General features: G+C 35.1%; 1 protein-coding gene across 1 annotated transcript in view; it reads left to right on the top strand.

Moving 5' to 3' along the window:
• Positions 1-7,124: 7,124 nt before the first annotated feature.
• The window catches only part of LOC6049016, a 63,226-nt gene continuing 44,133 nt past the window's right edge, over positions 7,125-26,217 (top strand). Inside the window, exon 1 of the mRNA XM_038259800.1 lies at positions 7,125-7,761. The gene's annotated coding sequence lies outside the window, so the exon portion shown is untranslated. The remainder of the gene's footprint in view (positions 7,762-26,217) is intronic.

Below are 26,217 nucleotides of genomic sequence, written 5' to 3'. Positions count from 1 at the left end.
TTATAGCTAAATTTATCATGATTGATCATTTAATTCTGTGCATTTTTCTTAAAATAAATAAAAAAAACAAAAACCTTCTATCATTATCGATTTTATGAAATCCAAAAAACATTCACCCAACTTAACTCCTATTATAAATTTTCAATTCAACCTATCTTATATTATTTGTAAAATAAAACATAAAATGACTGTGTTTCTGAATTAAACCTTATTAAGGTCTCGAATTGCAATTATAAAATCAAAACTCGTATTAGAGCAATCATTGAAAATTAATATCAATTTATCAAAATGCTTGTAAATTTGGGAGGGGCGCCAAATTGATAGTTCGCCAAGGGCGCCGTGGACCCAAGGTACGGCTCTGCTGACAACATTAAAGTTTCATAACCATTTCATTACCACATTGATCACACAAAAAACTGGGGTAGAAAAGTATCCCCCGCAATCCACCGCGATCAATTTTTGACAGTTCGACGCCAACGAATAATTTGATGAATTTACCGCGGTTAACCAAAATTAAATTACCAATGCAACTTTGATGAGTTCATGTCCCTTTTTCGCGATGAAATTATCTTCAAAAGTGGCAATCCAATTGGCCTGTGCCAGATTCATAAACAATACTAAAAATCTACCTGATTTGCTGATGAGCGCTCATTGAGCGCGAGCGCATGCGTTGAGCATGAGCGAGCACGAGCTACCTGTTAAGTCCTCATGCTCATGAATGAGCGAGCACGGATTCTGGCTCGCTCGGTCATTCGCAACCCGAACGCTGTGAAACACACTTAAATAGAAAATATGTATTTTTAAAACGAACTTAAAAATGTTTAAAAATAACTTTATAAATTACAACAGCCTAATTGAGTGTTGAAAAAGTTATTTGGCCATAACAAAATGAGATTCCACAGTTTTCAAATGATTTTGAGGGCAATAATTAAAATTAAATGCAGTAGTTCGCTTTCGCACATTATGGTCTTAATCAATTTGTTTCTAAGCTTAGCGAATCATTTTCCCTTTCAAACTATGCTCATACTGAACAACTTTTCGAAAACCAACAGTTCGACTTCATTCACACCCTTTCAACTTTTTACCATCTCCACCTCACAAGTGAGCTCTACACGTGACTCTTTTCTTCTCGACTTTCGCGTGAAATGAAGTCTTTGCGGTGCCCCTTTCATTATCTTTAACCTACAATTTTTGATATCATGATGTCGTAATTTTTTGTTTCTGTCTCTGTTGGCAAGGTGGACCTTGGACTGGTCAGCGGTGAAAGATCCGGAGAAAATTTCGATTACGTAATGTAACCAGGTTTGTCAAGTTAAAGTTTTGTGACACTTTCTCCAGAATGTCAACCGGATGTCCTCCGAGCTGTCATAACGGAGACGCCGGGTAATTTTCGTTTGAACGACAATTTCTTGGTTCTTTAACGGCTTTCATGGTCAATTACCTCATCAGACATCGACATCTGGCCGCCGTCTGTTGGTCTAAAAAAGGTAATCATCTGAAACTAGTCTAGTTCTTTTTTGTTCACTTTTGTCATTAAACCACCAATACTCAGCCAAGACTTGCAGCTTCGTTTGTACCGGTTTGCCCAGAACCCAATTACGAGGTGCCCTTTTGCAGCAAAAAGCTGACAATGCTGAACCAACCGAAAGCCCAAGAAGCTTTTGAGGCTCGGTTGGAACATGATCGCGCGCTGCTTCTTGACTTCTCGGCCCCAAGAAATAGAAAGAAGAAGAAGAAGAAAAAACTCTGGTTGCCGATCTCGATAAAAAAAACACAACCAAAGAGCAAAACAATAATAAAACAAAATTAAAACACAAACAACCAAACGAGAAACGGTTAGGAGCCGAAGGAAGGTGAGAAAAAAGCTTTAGGAGTCAATCCGGCAGCAGTGTGGAAAGTTTTCTTAACTCTTAACGGAGATTTTTTTTAAATGAGCCCTCAGGCTATGGGATTCCCTATGTTTACAGGACCTATTTAAATAAAATTTCTGAAATGAAAATATTTCTTTTTTTCGAATTTCAAGCTTGATTTTTGCAATTTCACAAAAAAAGTGTTAAAAATTCAAAATACTTCATTAGAGTTATGTGACTGTCTAAAACTTGCAGCATATCAATGAATCAATGAAAATATTTTATTTCTTAAGTTGTTCCTCTTTAACCGATCCGTAGCACCAAAATTCCAAATTGGGTACTAAAGCCCTATGTCAATTTTCATGTACAACGGTAAAAAACACGATTAAAAACAATTTCTGATCATTTTTTTTTTTCATTTTAACGCAATTTTTTTTGACTAGACAACATTTTTACGATGGATCAACTATGGTCCCCTTGGAACGAGCTGTCAAGTAGAAGCTTTTTTGTCATGCAGGACCGCGAGGTTAATTTTTCAAAATTGATTTAAAAATCCATTTTAAACTCTTTGTGGTCGTACAACAGGTTATTGCACTCAGAAAAATAAGCTTTATCGCTGTAAACAATAATATCAGCAATCTAAGCTTCATTTTAGGACATACATTTGAACAAAATTTAATAAATCAGTGTTATACAATCGATTTAAATAGTTTTTCCCGTGAAAATGTTTTTTTGACAAAAAGGCCCTTTCCCACGTGGACACCTTAGGGGAGGGAGGGGGGATTGGCGAATTGGCGATTGTCCACGCACCATACAAAAAAAGATTTTATTTGTATGGAAATGGACGATGGAGGGGGAGGGGGTGGGATTTCCAGAAAAGTGTTCACGTGGTTTGTGGATGGTCCCTTGATTAATAGCCCAAAAAAAACGAGGGCGAAAAAAATGCTGAAAATTACTTTTTTTTAAAGAGAGAGTTTTGAGAACTATTTCAAACAAATAGTTCAGCGTTTATTTTTTTTATTGGTTCCTAAATAGACTTCTTGCAATTTTTTTATTTTGGAAATAACTTTTTTTCATCGATTTTTTACAAAAAAAAAATCGGTAGTAGCATAATTTTAACAAAGTATAAAACATATTCCCTTTTGCTTAAAATTTTTGAAAGTTAGACTTTTTGAAATTAAGTTTTTTTTTCTATTTGACTATTTTTATTTTTAAATTTAAATCTACATTAAAATAACCTAAATTCGATCTTTTTGCAATTGGTTATCGATTTTTCGAAAAAAGTAAATAAAAAATATTTACATTGGCCATATAGGGTACGTTATCCATTAGTGGACCCCTTTCCTATAGTGGACCCTCTGAAGGGTTTTTGATGAAAAATTCAATAAAATCACAATTTCAAGCGTGTTGTTGTCTACAAATCATTTATTTGGCATGTTCATCATCATTTAAAACAATGTTGACTGACATTGAATTGTCCTTTTCACCAAAATAAGTGTTTTGGGTTCGACATCTGAAATCAGCCATGGCCACTAGCATTTTCACAACAAAACTGCATTGATATTTTATGATTGAATTAACTATCCAATCATTTTTTGACTGCTTATTTAACTTCAGCAAGTCGAAATAATCTAAGTTTAAGGACCTTTACTAAAATAAAGCGAAGAACTGCTCATTTTCGAGCAAAAATTAGGGGGGTCCAATATAGGACAACGAAATCCAAACTTTTCCAAAAGTGGGCCTCTGTTAATTTAACCTTCAAAAATGAAGTAAACTGTGTATTCAAGCAAAAGTTTCTCTAAAACATACAATAAATGCTTGTTGTTATCTACCTAAACGCATATTTTTTCAATAATGGGTATAAATATAGCTGTTTTCCAAAAGCCGTAAGAATTTATAATCTATCAAAACTATAGTTAATTGTACTGAACTGAAGCATCATAATTGCAGTTTGAAATGTTATTTTATAATAATAAATCAATAACAAAACATTTTTTTAATTAAACATGCGTGGTTTTATAGGCAACTGTAAACAAATCTATTATTTAGTTCTGTCAACCATTTATGTAATTAATATGGAAAAAAAATGCATCAAGATGACTTTTTTAAATTATTTTTATGTTTATAGTGGTTTTTGAAACGTTTTCTCTGATCTTTTTCGGAAATAAATGTGTTTAAATGTCTGTTAGGTTTTTTGTTGTTTAAAGCCAAATTTGTTAACAAAACATATTTGTTTATAATGAAAAGTGAGCAAAATCCATCTTTTATTCATTATATCTATCATTAGACCTACTCCATGCATCAAAACATCAAATATCGACTAAATTTGGTATCAAAATAACAGTTTGCCTATAGTGGACCCGAGTCACTATAGGAAAAGGGGTTCCATAACAGGAAAAAAACTTTTTTTTTCAAATGGCTATTTTTCTGCTCAAAGATAAATAAACTGATGAAACAAATAGTCAACATTGTTCAAAAGACTTCAGTTTTCATTGTTTTGTACAAAGGGTTATGAAAAAGTGCTTAAAATAATACAAAATTGTGAAAAATGTGCTTCGGCTCTACTAGGGGGTCCACTAATGGTTAAAATACCCTATTTTAAGTTTGAAAAAGTACAATGTAATTTGTGCTATGTCCCAGACAATGTCTTTTGGCATTTAGTTTTGCAACTTTTAAGGTTGTGGTGTTAGTTTTATAGCAACAAATCGATACCCTGGATGCGCTTGTTCGATTTAGACAGGAATCTCAACAAGCTTAGTACAAAATAGCACACCGACATCAAAATGTGAAAAAATGCTACAATTTGAAACTAAGATATCTAGGAAGAAATTAAACAGGCAAAAAATTAGGCCTTTTACTATGCTAAACTGAACAAAAGAAATGTGAATTCCGTTAAAATGAAAAAAAGAGATATATTTGTTTACGGAAAATAAAAGGTGCTCACCAAATTACCACAAAATACCCGTCAAAAAATACTTGACTTGCCATCCATATTTTCAAATCAAACTTTTAAAGCATTTATAACAAAATTTCCTGGCAACATAGATAACTCATAAATTGTTCGTGTAAATTTAAATTAAAAAAAAAGATTTTTGACGTTCTTGTGCCATTACATATAAGTGTAGACATATTTTTACTCCATGATTTTGATTTTAATTTTCTAAAATAACAATTGAGTTAAATAAAAAAATCCTGATTTTTTTGAACAGCCATTAAGTTTTATTTGCTAAGGTCTTTGATAGGAAACTCTTGGTTGGAAGGAGATAATGTGTGAGTGAAATCTGGGTGCTGAATAGTGTTTCGCAAAACGGCCTCAATTTTGAACTGCCAAAGTGGAACCAATTTACTGTTCGCCAAAAGTAGAGAGTAGTGTTATCGATCATTAAAAATTGTTATTTTTTCAAGAATAAGAAATGTGTGGCTTTTGGAACCTGGAGGTGAAGTCAAGAAATCTTAAGAACATTAAAGGCGAGATCGTCTTTTTTATAATTATGAATGGAAGTTTTTTTTTATAAAGTCGATGCGGTTGTACTATCCAGAAGTTGTCTTAATTGTTTGATTCTGTTTTCAAACTTACTGATTTAGTGAAAATCTTTTCTGTTTGGTGGATCAGCTTTGCTAGAATTAGCGATGATTTTTCGCTGGACCAGGAAGAGCTGCAGGATTCCAAAATAGGCCAAGGTATTTATCTTCGACATTGCAGAATGACCCTCTCGTCGCAGTTCTTCGTCACCCGTAAAAAAGAAAAACCTCTTCTAACCAAATGAAACTTGAAAGCACACATAATTTTCCAGCAAAATAATGTAGAAAACAAGACAAAATAAAGCGTATACCACTGATTATAAAACAGCTCATCTACCAGTAAGAAAAAAGTCATGCTTGTGCTTGAACAGCCTCCTAGTTTGTAGATGTAAACAAAGTGGGATCATTCGAAAATCACGTTACGCATTCTCTCTATTCATCACCCAGAGTGAAATGTTTGTTTGTTTTATAATAGAGCATTCTACGTGCGTATGTATTGCGTGTACGTACACGAAAATAAATTGAGGTTAAATTTTGTCAGCCAGCAAAACCAAATGGTGCGCTAGTGTGCGTACGCGAAACGTCATAAAGCTCTATTGCCGTTCAAAAGCCAAACGACATGCGACACCTAGTGTTGAGTAGCAGAACAGAGCGAAGAATGTCTATTGAAATTTCCGACCTTTGAGGTTATGCATGCGAATTCTGTTTTGTTAAATTCCAGCGTTCAAAACAACTTTTGAGCAAAAATTTGAGCTGATACTTTGTTAACTTTTGATGCTCTATAATTTTAAACAATACTATTTTTTCAAAATTATTTTTTTTCGAATTTTTTTTTATTGCGTTAATTTATAGAGGGCAAAAAGCTTACACTCGTACTACATACTTGAATTTTTTCTCAAAAGTTGTTCTAAGAGCTGTAAATTCAATTTTAAATTTGCATTCTTATTTAACCGAACAGAGAAATTTGGATCGTCATTCTTCGATGCTTTGCGCCATCTCTCGGAATTTTTGAGCTTTTAATCGTGAATTGACCTCTGCAAACTTGAATGATTTTGCAATCGGCAGTGGTTTGCTCAAAACTATTTAATTTTATAGTTTTATAAGTTTCCACAACTACATTTTTTATCAAATAAAATGTTAAAAAAATTTGCGAGATTCATAGCTAATTGTAATGATTTAAAAGTGTTCTAAGATTTAAAGTTGTCACAATCCACTGATTTTGCGATTTTTTTCAAAACGTCAAAGTGTTTGAAACATCATATAGTCTAGTTTCTCACAACATTGTATTTATTCTCCAATGCGTTTGGACCTAAATTTAAATCTTAAAACAAATTAATGTAGAATAACTCCCTGCTGGGTAAAAATGCTACAATATTTTTGAAATTTTGAATGAATAGTAGTTTTGAACTTAAAAAAACGTGAACGAAAAAGTAGCTAAATTTAAATTTGGACAAATATGTCTTGATGACCTTGTCTTTTGAAAAAAATTGAAAATTACAACTTCAATACCCATTCCAGCAGCTTCCCAACAACAACCCCATAATATTCCCTCTTCAATAAACCATTCACCTTTTTCAACGTTCCTTTTTTTCTGCACGACACATAATCGTTTCGCGATCGCGACTTCTCGGCTTCGTCGTCGTGCGTTGGTCTGCCCAACTTCGGCCCCAACCGCACCAGAGTGTTGTGGCTTCGGAGCTTTTCTTCTGGTCTGGTTCGCTGCAGCAACTAACGACGGTGGGCTCCAGCTCAGTCAGTCAGTTCCACCTGAGACTCGGCCCAGGTACGACGCGTTTTTAGACCGTGAGTGCGTGCTCGCTGGTCGTTTGGCGTGTAAGACCAACGCGTGTGTGAAAGTCCTTTTACCCCGTAAGAAATTGAAAAAAAAACGAGCGGAAAAAGTGATTTGAAAAGTAGTTTGTACTAAGGGGTGTGACTAACTGTTGAGTTAGGGGAACCTTACAAGTTAAGCTCAGTGTTTTATGCTTGTTTGATCCAGTTTTGGTGTGAATTTGAGGGGGGTTGCCAAAAGTTCATAACAGAGGAAACGCAGAGTTGTAGAGCGATTTTTGACTCCCCAAGATCGTCTCTGACGGTGGCCTCCACAGGCGAAGCTATGCAGCTTCACCGGAGAGTGCTTATTTGAATAATTTAGTGCCCCCTGCTCTCCAGTAGAAGCTACAGCCGTACACCAAAAAGAGCAGCAAATTACCGTCTCGATTCGGTGGTCAGGCTGAGGAATTCCACCCAACTGCAGAGTAGCAGCGAAAAAGTTTCGCAACGCATCGCACCGAAAGCTGCAGCAGCTGCAAGCTCTGTTTGTAAGATCAACACTTTTTCGGTAGATCAACTAGAGAAGTAGAGCAGCAGGAGGAGAGCTTCAAGTTCGGTAAGTAGAACATTGTGTTTTTAAAAATTTTATAAAAATGTTTTGTTCTTAAATTTCATTTCGTCTTATCAATTAACATGATTTTTTTTTGCTATTCATAAAACAGTTTAAAAGTTAAAAATAAAATTTATTTTGAAAGGTAAAAATGTGACAATAAAAAATAAACATCCGGGATACTCCTTGATTCGATTCCTTAAGCAAAAATAAATGGGTAATTCTCTACAAACTCACACGAAATCGGGAAAAGTTTCCCCGACCCCTCTCTCTTCGAACGGTTCTATCTCATTCCCCAGAATCCCACTCCCCAGAATAGCCCATTCCCCAGAATGATCAATTCCCCAGAATGACCCGTTCCCCAGAAATATTTAGGAACTTGAAAAACATGTAAAGTTTCCCATTTGGTATAATTCCATTTAGTATGACGCCGTTTGGCATAACGTAATTTGGCATAATGACCCATAATAGTCAATTGGCATAATAATATAAAATTTTCAACATTAATTCAATATTAGAATCGCTTTAAAGAAGACATCGTGACTTGTGACAACTGCTGACACTAATTTTTTTCCATTCTTTAAGTACGGAAAACTCTCTTTACTATGGATAACTGCTAAAGGAAAATTCAACTTGTGTCAGCATGCTGCAGTTATCACAAGTCAAGGGAGTTGTCCCTTCCTTAAAGAAGGCAAAATTCAACTTTAAAGGGAAATTTCAACTTTTGCCCGCAGTTTGACAGTCACGAGAGTTTTCCCTTCTTTAAAGAAGGCAAAATTCAACTTTAAAGGGAATATTAAACTTTTGTCAGCATTTATCACAATAAAGGCGAAATCCGAACACTCCACACTTTAAAATTGTTCACTTTTCGAAATAAAGTACATTCATAATAAAAATAAAACATTTCTGGGGAATGGCATTCTGAGGAATGGGATAGAACCGCGTAAAACTTTGTCCTAAGGGGTAACTTTTGTCCCTGATCACGAATCCAATGTCCATTTTTTTTATGACTCGTGGCGGAGGGGCGGTACGACCCCTTCCATTTTTTAACATGTGAAAAAAGAGTTGTTTTTTAATAATTTGCAGCCTGAAACGGTGATGAGACAGAAATGTGGTGTCAAAAGCACTTTTATGTAAAATAAGACGCACAATTTGATGGCGTACTCAGAATTCCAAAATAACGTATTATCCATCGAAAAAAACACATAAAATTTTTAAAAAATTCTCCCATTTTCCGTTACTCGACTGAAAATTTTTTTGAAACATGTCATTTTATAGGAAATTTAATGTCCTTTTCGAATCTACATTGACCAAGAAGGGTCATATTTTCATGTAGAACAAAATTTTTCATTTTAAAATTTTATGTTTTTTTTCTAACTTTACAGGGTTATTTTTTAGAGTGTAACAATGTTCTACAAAGTTGTAGAAGAGAAAATTGCAAACATTTTGACAATTACAAAAATTTTAATATATATACATTATCGCGATTTTACGAAAAAAAAAGTTTTGAAAAAGTTACTTTTTGCGTTTCTCTATGTTTCGTCGTCCGTGTCTGTTGTGGGTGACCATGAACGGCCATTATCAACGTCGACCAAAATTTTCATAACTTTTTTTTTCGTAAAATCGCAATAACTCGTGATGTTTATAAGCAACCCCCTTATGTTTCTATATTAAAATTTTTGTAATTGTCTGCTCTACAACTTTATACACTCTTAAAAATAACCCTGCAAAGTTAGAAAAACACAAAATTTTAAAATGAAAAATTTGGTTCTTAATGAAAAAAATGACCCTTTTGGATCAATGTAGATTCGAAAAGAACATTGAATTTCCCATAAAATGACATGTTCAAAAAAAAATTACAGTCGAGTAACGGAAAATGGGAGAATTTTTAAAACTTTAATAGTGTTTTTTCCGATGAAAAAATAGTTTTTCGGATTTCTGAGTACGCCATCAAATTGTGCGTCTTATTTTACATAAATGTCTCTTTGACACCAAATGTCTATCTCATCACCGTTTCAGGCTGAAAATTATTGAAAAACACCTCTTTTTTCGCCTGTTCAACAATGGAAGAGGTCGTACCGCCCCTCCGTCAGGAGATATAAAAAAATGGACCTTGGATTCGTGATCAGGGACAAAAGTTACCCCTTAGGACAAAGTTTCACGCAAATCGAAGAGGGGTCGGGGCAACTGCTGTGTGAGTTGGCGGAGAATTAAGAAAAGCGTCCAGGTGGTTTATGGATGGTTCCTAACCGATTTGGCTCAAAATTGGCACAGTTACTTATTTTTACCTAAAGAATCAAATCAGGGGGTATCACTTACGATTTTTCAAAACTTTAATTTTTTTATTGTGGGTCGATTTAATTAATTTTGCAGTAACGATTTGACGCAATTATTAAAGTTATTTTTGGTTTCCCCAGAAATGCTTATTTTTGTTGTTTTATTTAAAAGAATGGTAGATTTTTATGAGGATAGTGACATTTATAGAGATTTAGTCTTCTTTTTATGAATAAGATATGAAGATATTAATATATTTAAAAGAAGAATAAATTCTTATATTTATTATCTTAAAAAATATGTAAACATTTACGGAGAATGATTCATTCTGGTTAATTGAATTTACCGGAATAGTTTTCTGAAGCATGGGATAGAACCTTTTTTTTTGATAAAATCTCTTAATCTGAATTAGTTTATATCTCGTGAAATTAAATGATTTGCAGAATAATTATACAAACCTCATGCATGGTGATTTTCCTTATATTTTATGAAGACCTGATAAAAAAAATCTAAAAAAAATCCAAAATAAAACGATTCAAAATTTCAGTCAACCCAACACATTTTTTCTACTGTAAATGAAAGATACTCACACCACCACCACCTGTTGATTACGAGCGGGCTTGGAATCTAGTGGGAGGAAGCCGCACACCGCCACGATAAGGTGGCGGTTATTTACATTTTTTTTCACTTCTGCAAGACTCTCACTCTCTTTCGAGTGTACGTACCTGCCAGGACTGGGCAATGAGCCGAGCTTTGGTGGCGGCGCCGACGACGACGAAACGAAAGAGAGAAAAGAAAGTGATTGCGCGGTATTCATAAAAGTGTTGTGGTCAAGTCTCTGGACTTTTGGCCTGCTGCGAAGTCGATTGTAGGTTGATCAGTTGAGATTTTATTTGTTATGATTTTACATAAATTATGGGATAAATTTTAATACATTGATCCGACCTATCGTTGGATTGGTAATCGAAAAATCTTCCAAAACATTAAAAACTTTGAACATCTGGCAACCCTGTTTTAAGTAAAGACCACTTAAGAAGCCGGGTCTCACTCATTTGTATGATAACTATATCCGGATCAATTATTGGACATATCATTGGATAGGTATTTGAAATAATTTCAAAGCGAGTCTAAAAATTTGAAGATCTGGCAACCCTGTCTTAGACTATGATTTTTTTAAAGTGATATCTGGAGTTTTTTTTTATAAAATGTCCAATAAACCAAAATTCTAGTTTTTGCTTTTTGGGTGTTTTTGAAACCGCCGATATTAAAAAACACCCAAAAAGCAAAAACTGAAAATTTTGTAATGTAATGTTGATGTTTTTTTATCAAAGAGTGAGAAAGGCACCAACCACATTGATGGAATAAGTTAGACAAATACCAAGAAAAAAACTAAGAAAACCTACCGATATAAAAAAATTAAACATGTTAAATATTTGGTTAATTGAAACATCATCGTTTCTACCATGATTTTTTGTTTGTCCAAGCAATTTTAATAACATTTTCAATTATCACTACTAAAATCAACTCTTCTAAAATCAGCTCCCTGACTCTAAATCTCAAATAAAACACTGCTCACTTCCATCAGACTACACGCTGCTACAAACTGTTTGATTAATCTATTTACCGTTTCAACTTGATTGTTCGTCTCCTACCTCTGGCGAACTCTCGCGTACAAAACCGCAGCCACTAATCAGCTGATCAATTCACACCTTTTTTCAACCTTCATTCAATTCCTCAAACCCTGTGGTGAGGCTTTTTCTTCATTTCGCTTTCAATCTATGTGCTCAGCTCCATTTGAACTGACTGCAAAAAATGCATCGGAAGAAAATTACTTTACGATCATCGCCGTGACCTGCATAAAATCTGCATTTCTCCGCCGCCGAGGCAACTTTCCCACAAACGAAAGCCCACTCCGGGAAGATCAAATGCGTTGATCCTGTGCAACGGGACTCAAACGTGATCAACGCTTTGGAAAATGCTTCCACCAATTGGGCCAAACCGTTTGACGCCGGAGGAAGGAAAAACCCGTTGTCCACCCATTGCAAACTTGTTTTTGCGATCGGAAAAGATTGAGGTTAGGTATCTCGGTACAGACTGGCAACCGTGTGGAAACCGGTGCGGCAAGAACCAAACGAAAGTGGTCTACTTTTGCAACGCGGAATAGGTAGTGTGGCACACTGCAGCCGGTGATCTGGTCACTCTACAGGCATGGGATATATGGGCTCAAAATTGCAGGCAGTGTGCAACTGGCAGTAATTACAAGTATTGCACCGGCTACACTGGGAAGCAAGTTTTTGCTTTGAATATGGGTTAGTGATGCAGAGCATAAATCTAGAGGAATGTCTCTGATAACAGATTCCTATAAGAAAATACAGTCGACTCTCTGGCTGTCGATCTTCTCGATATCAATAATTCTCCATCTATCGATGAATTCTTCAGTCCCTTCAATCTGCATACTTCAATTATCTTCATTCCTCGATATTTTCCCTTGCTTGAAGGATCTCTTCCTCGACGGTCCCTTGGATTCTGTTTGCTTTAAAAATCTTTCTCATGGCTTGCGTAGACATTTTTCTTTGAGAAACGAAGCTTTGAAGGGTGTTTGACATTAGTTTGTTTTTGTTTGATGGACGTTGCCATGATTCTCTCCCATAGTTGAGAATCAAGAAAAAATATTTTCAATCGAGTCTTCATTTTGCATCGTTCTGTAAACTGATGATTCTCTTCCTCGACGGTCCCTTGGATATTGACAACCAGAGAGTCGACTGTAATTACAAACGATGAAGAAATTGAAGATTTGATTATGATATTAATGAATAAAATTTACCAATAAGTTTGAAGAAGGCCTAGATTAATTAATTCTTCATTTTTAGCTCATATTACAGTCATCCTACATATTCGGAACACCCACAAATCCGGAACACTTTTGTGATAATTTGTCAATAGCATGCCATGGTCTGCGGTCCGGGCCCCCTAGCTGCAGCCGTTGTTGGAGTGGAAATATTCGGAGCTAAGGAACACTTCCACCTCATCCGATCGGTCTGTTTTTTTTTTCACCAAGAATTTGGGATCTTTTGAAGATTTGCTGTTCCTTGGTGAGAGCTTTCCATCATTATTTGCTATTTGACTATATTCCCGTTTATTGTAATATAATATTATAAATTCAATAACCCTCCTACCCCTTTCTCACTATACCATTCCCCAATCCCAATTTCCCCAACCCAAATTTTCCCATTTCCACTTCCCCCCTAAAAATATAAATAATTGCCAATTTACACTAACACACCACACCCAACTTATTCGGAGCGTTTGGTACGGTATGTCCACGCATCCTTCCTCCCCTGTTGATTCTGTGAAATGTGGTCCGTTCACAGAATCTGTCTCTGCGGTTAATGCAACGCAGTAGGCCTGGCCGCTTTGATTTTTGCAATACATTTTCGGGGTAACTCGGATGTACTGCAATTATTACTATTGACAAGAAAGAACTTGGGGCGTAATCTAACCACAAGTTCTTCCAGGATGCTTTCTTCGGACTGGCTGCGCTTGTGTTCGATTAGATTAGATTAGATTAGATTAGATTAATAGCATGCCAAATGCATCTTTTCTGGCGACCCTTCTATTTTTAGGACCTTTAATTGGTCATTCTCTTGCTGTTTCGCCAGTAAAAGTATTTCTTTTTGAACAAAAAACTGCATTTCGAGACTATTTTATTCAGAGCAGCAAAACACTGCCTCCAAATTTCCTGTTCCATAATTGTGGGATGCTATTGTGCCTCCCACAATTGTGGAACAGCTGAATTTAACTGATATTTTCACAAAAAAGTTATCAGACCATTCATAAAACATTACAGCTTAAGTTTCGATGGTTTCAGTAAAGTAAATCTTTCCCAGTTCCTGAGGGGAACACCAGTGAAGAGTATCGGGGCTGGCATTTACAAAGCGGATTCAGTGACAGTTTATTAATCAACTTAATGTTAACATGTAAAGGTTAATGTTAACATGTTAAGGTTAATGTTAACATTCCATAGGTTGTGTTCCTAAGGTGTCTTGATGAGGTCCAGTTTGTGACGATACTTTCTTCCCTTTACTAAGCAAACGAATCCAGAAGAGAAACGATCACCAGTTGTGTTGGTCCGAGAAGGCGGAAGTGTAATGACTAGGCTACATGACTCGGTTTCAGTGCTTGAAGTCATTATTGACGTAGACTTACGTCTTTGTCGAAGGTACTGGGGTGTCATTCCAAAAAACCCGGGCTGAAGGCCCTGGATTACTGCGTCATCCGTCAAACGCTTATATCTTCCTTCCCTCTAATCGAATCGACACGATTTATGTGCCATTCGATTCGAAAATTATTCAGCAATTTGCTATAAAACTTTCATTGTTGGCAAAATAGTTTAACTATTGAAACAATTGAATGTTTTAAAATGTTTTCAAAATGCAGAGATTTTGCAAGCAAAATGAGCGCTTCCCACTCACGGACGGGAATGTCAAGTACCTATTTTGAGGGAAAATCATCCGAGCAACGCGACCGAGTGTCGGTCGCGAAAAAGGAGGGGAAGTAGCGGGCCGAAATCATACATAAGAAAGTGCGCCAGTCTCCAGAAAATCATTCACGTCTCAGACGTCGGACCGGCAGCAGCAGCAAGAGGAAAGCTCAGCCCAGAGCAGCAGCAGCAGGAGAGAGACCAGAGCAGCAGCAGGAGAGAGGGACCAGAACTGGAAAAGAAGTGCGCATCGCCTTCTCGTCGTCACCTTCAGCCAGTTGCCTCTCGATGGCCGGACCGTTTGGATCTTTCGTGGTTGCTGTGGTTCAGAGGTGCCTCAATCCCCATCATCCCTCGTCCCACCCGGGACGAGGCATCAACAAGATGAGGCGCGCCTGCTGCCTTCCGCCGAAAAGCCTCTCGTGGGTCAAGCCTTGGTTGTGAAACAATCAGGACATCCAACTAGCTCATCGCATTCGCGGCGAGCGCTTCTGAAAGATTTACGTCTCATCCAATTCTAAAGTTTTGAAAGAGTTGCCCTCGTCCCACCCGGGGCGAGGCAGCGAGCTAATTTGAATTTAAATTTCAAGAACAAATTTTGGTCTTCGGGGGCGACGAAATGCACAGCTTTCTGAGGCTGCTCTCGCCCCCAACCCCATTCGGCTCGCTAAAATTCCTTCGCATTCGCGGCGAGCGCTTCTGAAAGTGTTACGTCGTATCCAATTCCAAACTGTTGAAAGAGTTGTCCTCATCCCCCGTCCCACCCGGGACGAGGCAGCGAACTGCAATAATTTGAATTTAAATTTCAGGAACAAATTTTAGTCTTCAGGGGCGACGGAATGAACAGCATCCTGAGGCTGCTCTTGCCCCCAACCTCTCTGTCCTCTCCCCAATCTTCTCTTAGCATTCTTGCAAAAATTCATCCAATCAGGGCATCTGCAAAGCTGGAGTGCAAATCAAAATTTGCATCCGGCTTAAGAATACCGAGATCAAATTTGCCACCTTGAATAAACTCCGTCATCGCCACCGCTAGGGTAGCAAATTTGCCACTGAAACAAGCCCTCCCCACCGCGAGGGGCAAATATGGCTTTTATCATCTTTTGCTCTCGTTTTCCTTCAAAATCAATAATTATGTATTGATTCATGCCAAGAAATGCTAAAAATTTATTAATCTTTTTAATCCTATTGAAAATTTCTAAGAATTTCATTTTTTCGAAAGTGTCGAAAGTTAAACATTTTGCTACCCGATTTGATTCTCACCAAACCCACACATCTAAACTTTACGTAGTCTACGCCATTCCGGTTATGTCTGTGACATAACTACTTTGACTTTTTTGTATAAAATTTGTACTCGTGGAGAGAACCAAAGTTTGTTTACATCCGTAAGAAAAAAGTGTTCCGAATTTGTGGATTTCAAGGGTCAAAGTTTTTCGTCAAAAACTTGATATAAAAGTTAAAATTTGCAGTTGTTTGATACAGCATTCGAAAGATCGCAAGAATAACTTTCAAATGAAGGTTAAAGCGTATCATTAAGTTCAGTTATCGATTTGCTATTATTTTTTGAACATTGGCCGATCTGTGGACTACTCCGAATATGAGGGATGACTGTAATAGAACATTGCTTGGAACAATGCATATTTCGTTGATTTCCATTCTCTATCCTATTAAAAGGAAGATATGAGTCCATACAACGTACGCCAACCCATTTTGGCCTTGACATTCGAATATGGATTCATCTCCAACAAATTGCATAATTACCTACCACAAAACGGAGCTAATTGTGGCTCCCCTCAGCCAGCAACAACAAACAGCTTTGAACGATGTTATTATTCACCCAGCAGCAGCTTCAACTCTTTAAACAAAAAAAAACTCTATAAACGAAAAGTTAAACTGCACATTTTCAGAAACAAAAAAACGCAACAATGATCGATTCAACGACCATTAGTGATTATGCTCTCGGCGGTGAGGTAGCCTCAATCATAACAATTGGGTAGAATTGGGCAATTAGAATACAAATAGATGGTTGGATTTGGGATCCTGCTTAAACGCAAGAACAATGACCCGATAATGATTCTTGCTTAGCAAGTTTTAATTTTGCAAATTAACCTTGTACGAAAAGTTTTTGTTGTGTTATCATTTAACCTCGCCAAAACGAGATGTTCCCCGAACCATGCAGGCTAAACGCTCAAGCTTTAACACCCCCATTATTATGCTCATCAACTCGTTAAAGACCTCTTTTTTATCAGCATCACATTACCCTCACAAATTACTAAATCACGAAATAAAAGATTCGGCTACCATAACACCATCATTCAAAGTAGAAAAAAATCGTTAGACCACGCATAATGAACACTACCAACTCTGCAATCCAAGTTACTTCCGAAGCTCGTACGTCTGGATCATCATCATAAATGCTGGCCCGCCACACTCGTATGATATGATGCTCGTGATCCGAATGATGATGGCGGCGCACATCACGACGAGGCCAGTGAACGTTTAGTCGAGAGTGACTCTTTTGGAAGTTTAACTCATTATCGCTAACTGTGGACATTCAAATTTAAGGTGCCTTTGTAAATTCCAAAATCTTAATTTAAAAAAAATCTTAACTAACTCAATTAAGTTTTCTTTGAAACTTTTATTGAAAACTTTACAAAAAACATTACAAAATTAGAAAGTAGGGTAGAGTAGTCATCAATGAGACACGGGGAACAATGATAAAATGGCTCTCACAAGTCGTAGTTTCAACTAATCAGGCTCATATTTGGGGGAAAGGTGTGTCTACCTGATACACGTCTGCCATTATAGTGGCTTTGGTTATGGACGCTCCCTTGAAAAGTTATTCATAAATGTTTGATTCTGGGGTGTAAAAGTAAATTATGGACAAAAATTACTTTTTCGCTCGTAGGCTGCCATTAACACCAAAACTAATATTTCTCCAAATTTCTTTCGACGTTCCATAGGGATTGAGTTGGGGTACAATGTCCTTTCACTAGGTTTGGACAAAATTTAGAATATACCCAGTATCCAGGACTGTCTCATTGTTCCCCACTCAATTCAGCTCATGGGTAACAATGAGACACTTTGATTTTTCTTCATTAAACTTTTCAATATCTATGGAAATCTTTCAAAACATGAATTATAAGTGATTTTTGGCATATTTATAGAGTTTTAACTTCATTTAACCAAAAATACAAAGTTATTTGGTATAAATATACGAATTTTACAAAATTTAAATACTTTTTAGTATGACTTTTGTTAATTAAAGTTTCATGTTGGCAAAATTGCTCCAAAATGTTCAAGGCAAGTTACCTGCAATGGAACAATACAAAAACATGATGTTTTACTAGAAAAATCTTGATTTTCGTAGTGTGTCTCATTGTTCCCCAGCTGTCTCATTGTTCCTGCCAAGTGCGTATACAATGAGACAGTTGAATAACTCTGGCTGTAGATGTCGGATCGATCTCATATTTTGGTCAATGTTAGAACACATTAAAAGAAAGAAAATGCAACAAAAAGCTCATTAAAACATGCTGATGAAAAAATGAGAAAAATCTTTGAAAGTTGAAAACCAAAAGTGTCTCATTGATGACTACCCTACCCTAAAACATTTTTTTAAGGATTTTTGGTGGTTGGGCATGTGAGGGTTAAACTATCTTTCAAGTCCACTTAGTATGTTCCTGCTAAAACATCCTAGATCAGGTTTCGCCAATCTATCTAGCACCCTGACTTCTAATTAGTCAAACACGTCCTCGTGAGTAATAGGTGGGATCATTTTTGATGATAGGGAAGTGTGGGTAATAAAACTGATGAATTCATCGTTCTTTTTGGATAACTGTTTATTGATATGAGTTCATGGATTGAATTATAATATTTTACAAACCCAACCAAGTCTTTTGATGGGTTTCAATATAATATTTGACTGAAACAATTTTTCGACATTTGTTTGATTTTCAATGCTCTCAAAATGTTTTTTTTTTTTTAAACAATCGAAGACCCACCTTATACATATTGACTCCTTGACATATGCGACCGAAATTTTACTCAGTCTGCTCAGCACTGACTGAACCGATTTTGCTCAAATTTTGGAATTCAATTCGATTTAAGGTCCCATAAGTAGTTCAAAAGTTATGTGTAGAAATGTGATTTCGAATTTATCCGGACATTCGATAAGTGATCTAAAACCCACACGATTGAAAAATGTGTGAAAATCTGGCAACCCTGCCTCGAGCCATGGCCACTTTGATGATATTTATGTACTTTTTTAAAGCCGGATCTCACTTAACCCTCTACAACCCGACCCTGCCTTTAGACGGGCTTCGATTAAAAAAAATCAAATTTTCAACCAATTTTTGATCTTTCAAAAGCATTGGAAAGAAGAACACGGAAAAAATAAAATATTTAAAAAAAAGTTTGGGCAGTAGAGGGTGAAATCTGGAGTTTTTTTAAAAGGTCCAATAAACCAAATTTTCAGTTTTTGCTTTTTGGGTGTTTTTTAATATCCCTGACTCAAGGCGGTTTCTGTATGTAACTAGAGGTGGGCAAAAAAAGAGCGAGCCGCTCAAAGAGCCGTTTCAAGATGGAATGATTTTTAAACTGTTGTCTATTTTAAAGTTTACAAATATCATTAATTGGAATTTCCAACAAATTGTAGCATAAAATTTGTTTTTGAGGATTGAATTTTTTTTTCAATGCTTATAAATTATATCACATTTGTCAGAATTAAGCACACGGTCAACTTTTTCATGTACTTAAATAACTTCAAAAGTGAAACAAAATAAAAAGCTTTTCATTGCACAACTGACCGGAAGACACATTAAAAAATTTCCGGAGTACAAATTTGAGCATTTCAAAATGCTTCACTTGGAAAATTTTGTAACCAAATAACCATATCCTAACTCCTCTTGCCCGATTTTTAGCAAAACATTGTAATTTCCTAATGTAAACATCAACTGACGTGAGCAAGACAGACTCTTTGTTTACACTTCGGACACGGCCATATTATAATGTTTTGCTTAATTTCACTTTGGCATTTATAGACTTTTCGATTAAATAAGAATTTAGAAAAGAGTTCACAGGACATTTTCTCATAATAAAAATTGTTGAATTTTTGCAGAAATAATCGCAATTTTGTAAAATTAATAGCAATTTTCTCCAAATTCTAGATTTAAGTTTTGGGAAAGCATCCTCATTCAATCATTGGAACGATTAGATTTATAGTTTTTAAGCGAATCTTCTCGTTTTTTTAATAATGTCTAATGGAGTCTAATAAAAATTATCAAAGTCATATAATTCTTAGAAATAGTATTTCCAACATTTTGTTATAAAAAAGAGAGAAAGAGCCGTTCAAAAGCCGTAAAAAAGCAAGCAAAAAGAGTGGCTCCTAAAAATGAGCGGTTTTGTCCACCTCTAGTTTATAAATCAGAATGTAAAAAGAGATCACAGAATATTTTCTCCAAATAAAATATTAGCATTAGTTCAATTCTTAATAAATATCAAATAAAATATCAGCATAAGTTCAAGTCTTGCAGAAATAAACGCAATTTTAAAATTTATAGCAATTTTTCCAACATCCATGATTTAAGTTTGGATGTCATTCAATTACTCGAAAGTTTACGTTCTAGTAGAAATATTGACATAAAGACCACCAAAACCTATGGTTTTTCAAGGGCATGATCTGGTTTTCAGTTTTATTTTTATCAAATAATTTATAAAAATCCATTGCAAAGTTCTTTATAAAATCACACGATACTCAGAAAAAAAACTTTTCATCAAAATTTTGAAAAAAGAAAGCCGTTTAAAAGAGTGTCTCTTTTAAATGAGCGAACGAAAATGAGCGGTTCCTAAAAAAGAGCGGGTTTGCCCACCTCTAATGTAAACGATGTCCGGATCCATCATCAAACCCAACGTTGGTTAGGTAATCGAAAGTCGTCGACAAAATTGAAGATCTGGCAACACTACACGGAGAAAAAAGAGTTCCCAAAATCGTGAACAAGCGTTCATGAAAATGGGAACCACGAACAAAGTGTTCAAATTTCATGGTACGATTTTGAAAAACGTACCATGAAATTTGAACACTTTGTTCGTGGTTCCCATTTTCATGAACGCTTGTTCACGATTTTGGGAACTCTTTTTTCTCCGTGTATCTCATGTTATGACCAATTAAGTGGTATTTATTTGCTCTCATCTATTTGTATGAAAATTGGATAGGTTTTTATACCTTCAAAACGAATCAAAAAAGTTTGATGATCTGGCAACCCTGTCTCAAGCTATGAACCATTTCAAGTGATTTGTTTCTTTGCTGAAGCTTGATCTTACACTTTATTGGTAAAAAATGTGAAAGTCACCAACCACATTGGTTGATTAAGCAATGTTTTTTTTTTCGTAAAATAATGATTTTTCCTTCATTGGCAACACTGCCAAGTACCCTTAACCCAGCAAATGTCAAACTTTTACGCAAAAAAAAATCCCAAGAAAGTGTCCGGAATTGCCCCTTTGACCAAAAGTAGAAAGCGACGTTCAACGACCGCCGGTTTCCTTAACTCGCGGAAACAAATAACAGCACTTTATAAATTTCTCAAGTCTCAGCTCAGTTCCTCTGTGTATGGATGGTGGGCGGACGGTATGAATAAAGATTAATCCATTCGTCATGTGAGGGTAGCGCGCTGACTTGTTGACAAGCATTTTAAAAAAGGCGTAATTTTTGTTTGATTTTTTAAGAAACATTTTTTGAAGCAAAAATATCACCAATCTCTTGCTATTTTTGTTATTTTTTCAACAATTTTGAAAGATTATTCAAGGAAGGTAGGAGTTAGCTTTGTTTATTCTTTTTTGAAAGTGTGACTTTGAACTTGCAAAAAAAAAGCGGGGAAATTTCGATGTGACTGCCAAGAAAAGTTACCCCAAATGCTTCGTAATTGTTGTGAAGACGACGTCGAATTACTTCCATACCATATTTCATTTCAATTATTTGAATTCGAAAAAGTCTATGAGATGCGTGATGGAACGAAATTAGACCGCCAATTAAAGTGGTAAAATTAGGGTGGTTCCATCTGCATAATTTTTTTCGAAAAATCAAATATTTTATCACTGGCAAAAGTTACAAATTGTAACCCTTAAAAACAGTCTGCAAAAAAAATCGGATGAAGTTTCAAATTCAACCAAACACCCCCCAATTCCACACCAGATGGTCATTTCTAGTGCAGTGTGCCACTTTGCTTCAGGAAGAAAGTCACCACCACAAAATTTGTTTTTCTCCGTTTTGTTGTTTTCCACGACGAAAACCAGTCTTCTCTCAACATTGCGTGCCACAGCCCACACAGGTGGAGGCAATTTTCTTCCCATACACAACCAATCGCAAATGACATGAGAGTGTGGTGGAAGGAGAAAAGTTGGGCGATCACTTTTCGGAAGGGAGCATCACTAACTTTTTTTTTAATTAACATTTAATTCTTTAGAAAATAACATTAATTACATTTTGAAATGAACCCCCGAAAAAAAATGCTATTAAAATTTTGAAAACACTCCTCCTTTTCACCATTTTGTAATCTTATTTTCCAATGCTTGCTTGGACGCATTCCATGCAAGGCCAACTCTAACCCGTAAGCGTTTTCTTTCAAATTGGGTTAAACTAAAACATGAAGCGTTAACATGACATGCTCGAAGCTCAATTTTCAAGGTTTGGCCGGAAATGGGGTCACTTACAGTTGACTGGTGAAAGACTTTCTGACACCAGTTCGTGAGATACATTATCTATGTAATAAAATAATAACGGTGTACTCATTTCACCGCGGGGACTTTCTACACAATTTTAATGAATTTAACTACCGATCTCGGAACAGGTTTTCCTTTCCCGAGAAATCGATAACAAGCCGGGTCGCTGAAGTTACGGTGCAAACTTTTGCAACTCCCGTTTCCCAAAAAAAAAAACAAAAACATCAACAATTACGTCATCGTCAGTCTCGTAAAACCCCCCAAAAATAAAGCGCAATTATCTTCTCAATTTCACATCGGCAGGCACATTTGACAGATCAATTTTTCACCCGATGAACTACTTCTTGTTTTTGTTTGCTTTGCTCCTTTCACCTCTACGCGTCCACCATCTTGGCTCGCCCCAGCGATAGTGAGAGTTTGTGGCTCGCGAGTGAGAGCAAAACTCGATGATAATGATTTGGAGTTTGATCGTAACGCGCGTCGCTAATTGGTCGCCGCCACCAACGACTTTTCTGGTTACGATCAAGGTAATTAACGGGTGGGATTGATCCGCGGGCTTGGAACTAATTTTATGCAATCGATTCGGTTCATTTAGGTACGGGAAGTTGGTGAGATTAATTGCGATTTTGAGGGGTGAATGAGCAGTGGGTGAAATTGATTCTCACGGTCAATGTTTACGAAGGGGATTGAAATAAATTGAATAAATATTTAAAAAGCTGTAAAAATACATAAAAAACAATGCTTATTTGGCAGAAAACATTTTTTTACTGGAATAATATAACTGAATTTGGTAGAATTCAGTTTTGACAACTTGTCATACAAAAAAATTCGAAATTATACAAAAATCTCTCTCGTTTACCAAGGTTGTCAAACGATAAAATTATCGTTGATAATATTAGCATCTGTCGAGAACGATAATCTATCATTAGCTCGTTTCTTTTCTTAACCCTCTACTGCCAAAATTTTTTTTACGGATATTTTTATTTTTCCCGTGTTCAGGAGGTCATTTTGAGCAACTTTTGTTCTACGAAAAACTTAACTTCTCTTGTTTTATGTTTTTCTTATTTCATTTTTAGTATTTTCATTTGCATTTATCTTGTTTAGTTTTTGTTTGTTTTTGGTAGTATTTGGCTTATTCTACCACCTCCTATTATTACATTTTGCCCATCTATTTTTTTATGTTTTTACAGTAAATTTTTCAATCTTTTGCTTGTTTTTCGCATTTTCTGCTATGAAATAGTACCATTATTTTTAAAATTGTAAAAAAAAATTGCTTAGAGGCATAATCTGGGACACTAGAAAAATTACTGCATACTTCTTTTTACTTAAGATATAGGAAATGTTAGTTAAAACCACAGCCGAATTTGACCCCTACAAACAATTCATTTTTAAAAACATTGGCAAAGTCATATAAAACAAGTAAAACTTCCAACCCATAAATTTTCAAAAATTTTAAGAGTTCTTCTTTACAATGCTTTTTAAAGATCAAAAATTGGTTTAAATTGAAAATTAGCATTTTTTGACATAATTCAGCCATTAAAAAAAATAATCCAACCATATCATGTTAAACATTCAAAGCTTCCACAAATGTACTAAGTTTTAAAGTACCAATGATTGGAAAAAACAAAATGACGGATATTTTGAATGCTTTTGGACTGTATTGAAGTTTTTTTTTGTAAAATACTTTGATTTCAGTATGTTTTAAAAATAATCATATTAAAAAATCAAGCGAAGCAAAATTCTAGATGCATTTTCACTTTATCAAAGTTTTTTTTTAATACTCAATTTTTCACAAATTAATGTGTGCTTTCGAAAACACTAAAATTTTTACAATTCACAATATGGATATCAAAAGAAATAAATTGAATGCATTTTGAAGTTATTCAATTCCTGAGTTTTTTTTTTTTTTTTGATAAGGTCCTATAAACGTATGAAAGACAAATGGTTATAGGACCTTTAAAAAAAACTCTAGAATTGTTTTTTTGTACAATACTCAAATTTCCCCAACACCTGTATTTTTTTAAATCAAATGTTATAAGATTTTTTTATTGATCAAATGAAGCGAAATTCCGTATGTGTTTTTACTTAATTTTAAGTCTTTTTGACAAAACTCAAGTTTTTTATATAATAACATAAGTGTTTAAATACAGTATTTTTCATTAATATTTGATTATTGGTATTTCAAGCGAAGCAAAAATCTAGATACATTTTCACTTTATCACAGTATTTTTTAAACACAAAATTTTCACAAAATAATGTTTGTTTTCGAAAAAATATTTTTTTTACAATTCGCAATATGGGTATCAAAAGTAAAGACATTTTGAATGCATTTTCAATTTATTGAAGTGTTTTTATGCAAAATACTAAAATTATCCCAAATACTGTTTTTATTTTCAAAAAAAAAAACAAATGTTTTAAGATTTTTACTATGGGTATAAAATGAAGCCTATTTTTCCATGTATTTTTATTTAATTTTATTTTTTTAAACAAAACTCAAGTTTTCATAAAAGAACATATTGTTTGAATACAATATTTTTAATTAATATTTGATTATTTTTTAAAAACATATATGTATATATAATATATTGTATTTTGAGAAAACTTTACTATTTTACAAGCAAAACTCTAATAAAGTGAACTGTAATTTTTTAAATTTAGGAATTTTACAAAAAAAAAACTCTTAAAAAATGGAAACCGATGAAAAATTTCACTTTATTTACCCATATTGCGAATTATGAAAATTTGAGTACAGTCCAGACTCTATTATCTGAAGCCTCGATTACCCGGAATTCGATAATCTGAATATTTGTGATGAACTTCAAATAATCGAATCATGACAAATTTTTTTTTTCGTATTATTATATTTTTCTACTAAATATTATCATGAAATTAGAGTTCTGCGACCCCATTGTAGTCAAATTTGAATGGTTAATTGCCTATTAAATTACAGAATGTTTTTTTTTTTTCAGTATTTCATCACCGCCATTTTGGCCGCCATCTTGGATTTAAAATTGAATTTTTTTCAAGGCCTTCAGATAATCGAGGCTGAACAGTATTTTGTTATACAAATAAATTAAGTATTATCAAAAAATATATTCTAAGTGGATAAGGATAGAACTATTTTATCGTTACCAACCATGTATTTCACTTGATGATTGTTCTTCTTTACACCACAATGATCATGCTTTTGTACTACAAACATAAATGACACAATTTTTATGTAAACCAAATTAATTATGTTCAAATAAGGTGCAAATTCGGATAAAAACGACAGGTCTACAAATTTCAAACTTGTTTCTTATGTAAAACAACTTGCTAACTTAATACACCCAAAAAAAACAAAATTTTAACCGATTTTGGGTCGTTTTCCGTGACATAACCCCTGCCTTTCCTCCACCACATCAATCCGGTGACACCATTTCCACCACACCCTCTCTCGCACAAACTTCTTCTCAGCATGACATCCAAGTGAAAGGTGAACCTTACACAAAAACTAGCCCCCCAAAACCGCTCCATCCGGTCCACGTTAATGATTTTTTAATTCGGCGGTTGGTTGTGTCATTACGGCCGAATCTCATAATCTCTGCTGCTCTTGAGAAGTAGCGGAACTTGACTTTATCCAACCCGTTATCAACTCGCAACACGTAGTGTGTGAGACTGTGCAAAATTTAGCCCATATGCGGAACGACTTATGCCATCAAGTTCATCACCATTGCTAATTTAACGCCAAGGTTGGTTACCTGATGATCGCTACCGTAATCAGCTCTACCTACACCTTGTACGGGAGTTGGCTTTCGCCGAAGGTTTGGGACGGTGTGTTTGAGAAAAAAATCTTTTTAATTATTTAATAAATTAATCAAACTGAGAGATTTTCAAGAACAAAAATTTATTTGAAAATCTGATTTAAAAAGCAAACCTTTAAGCACACCGTGCCATTAAACCATTTGATAAGGTAATCCATCTACATTTCCTCACTTCACCACGACCATTACAGGCAG

The sequence above is a fragment of the Culex quinquefasciatus genome, chromosome 3 (assembly GCF_015732765.1).
Source record: "Culex quinquefasciatus strain JHB chromosome 3, VPISU_Cqui_1.0_pri_paternal, whole genome shotgun sequence".
Classification (NCBI taxonomy): Eukaryota; Metazoa; Arthropoda; class Insecta; order Diptera; family Culicidae; genus Culex; species Culex quinquefasciatus.
The sequence above is the reverse complement of the archived record's forward strand: the minus strand, read 5'-3'. Positions and strand labels throughout refer to the sequence as shown.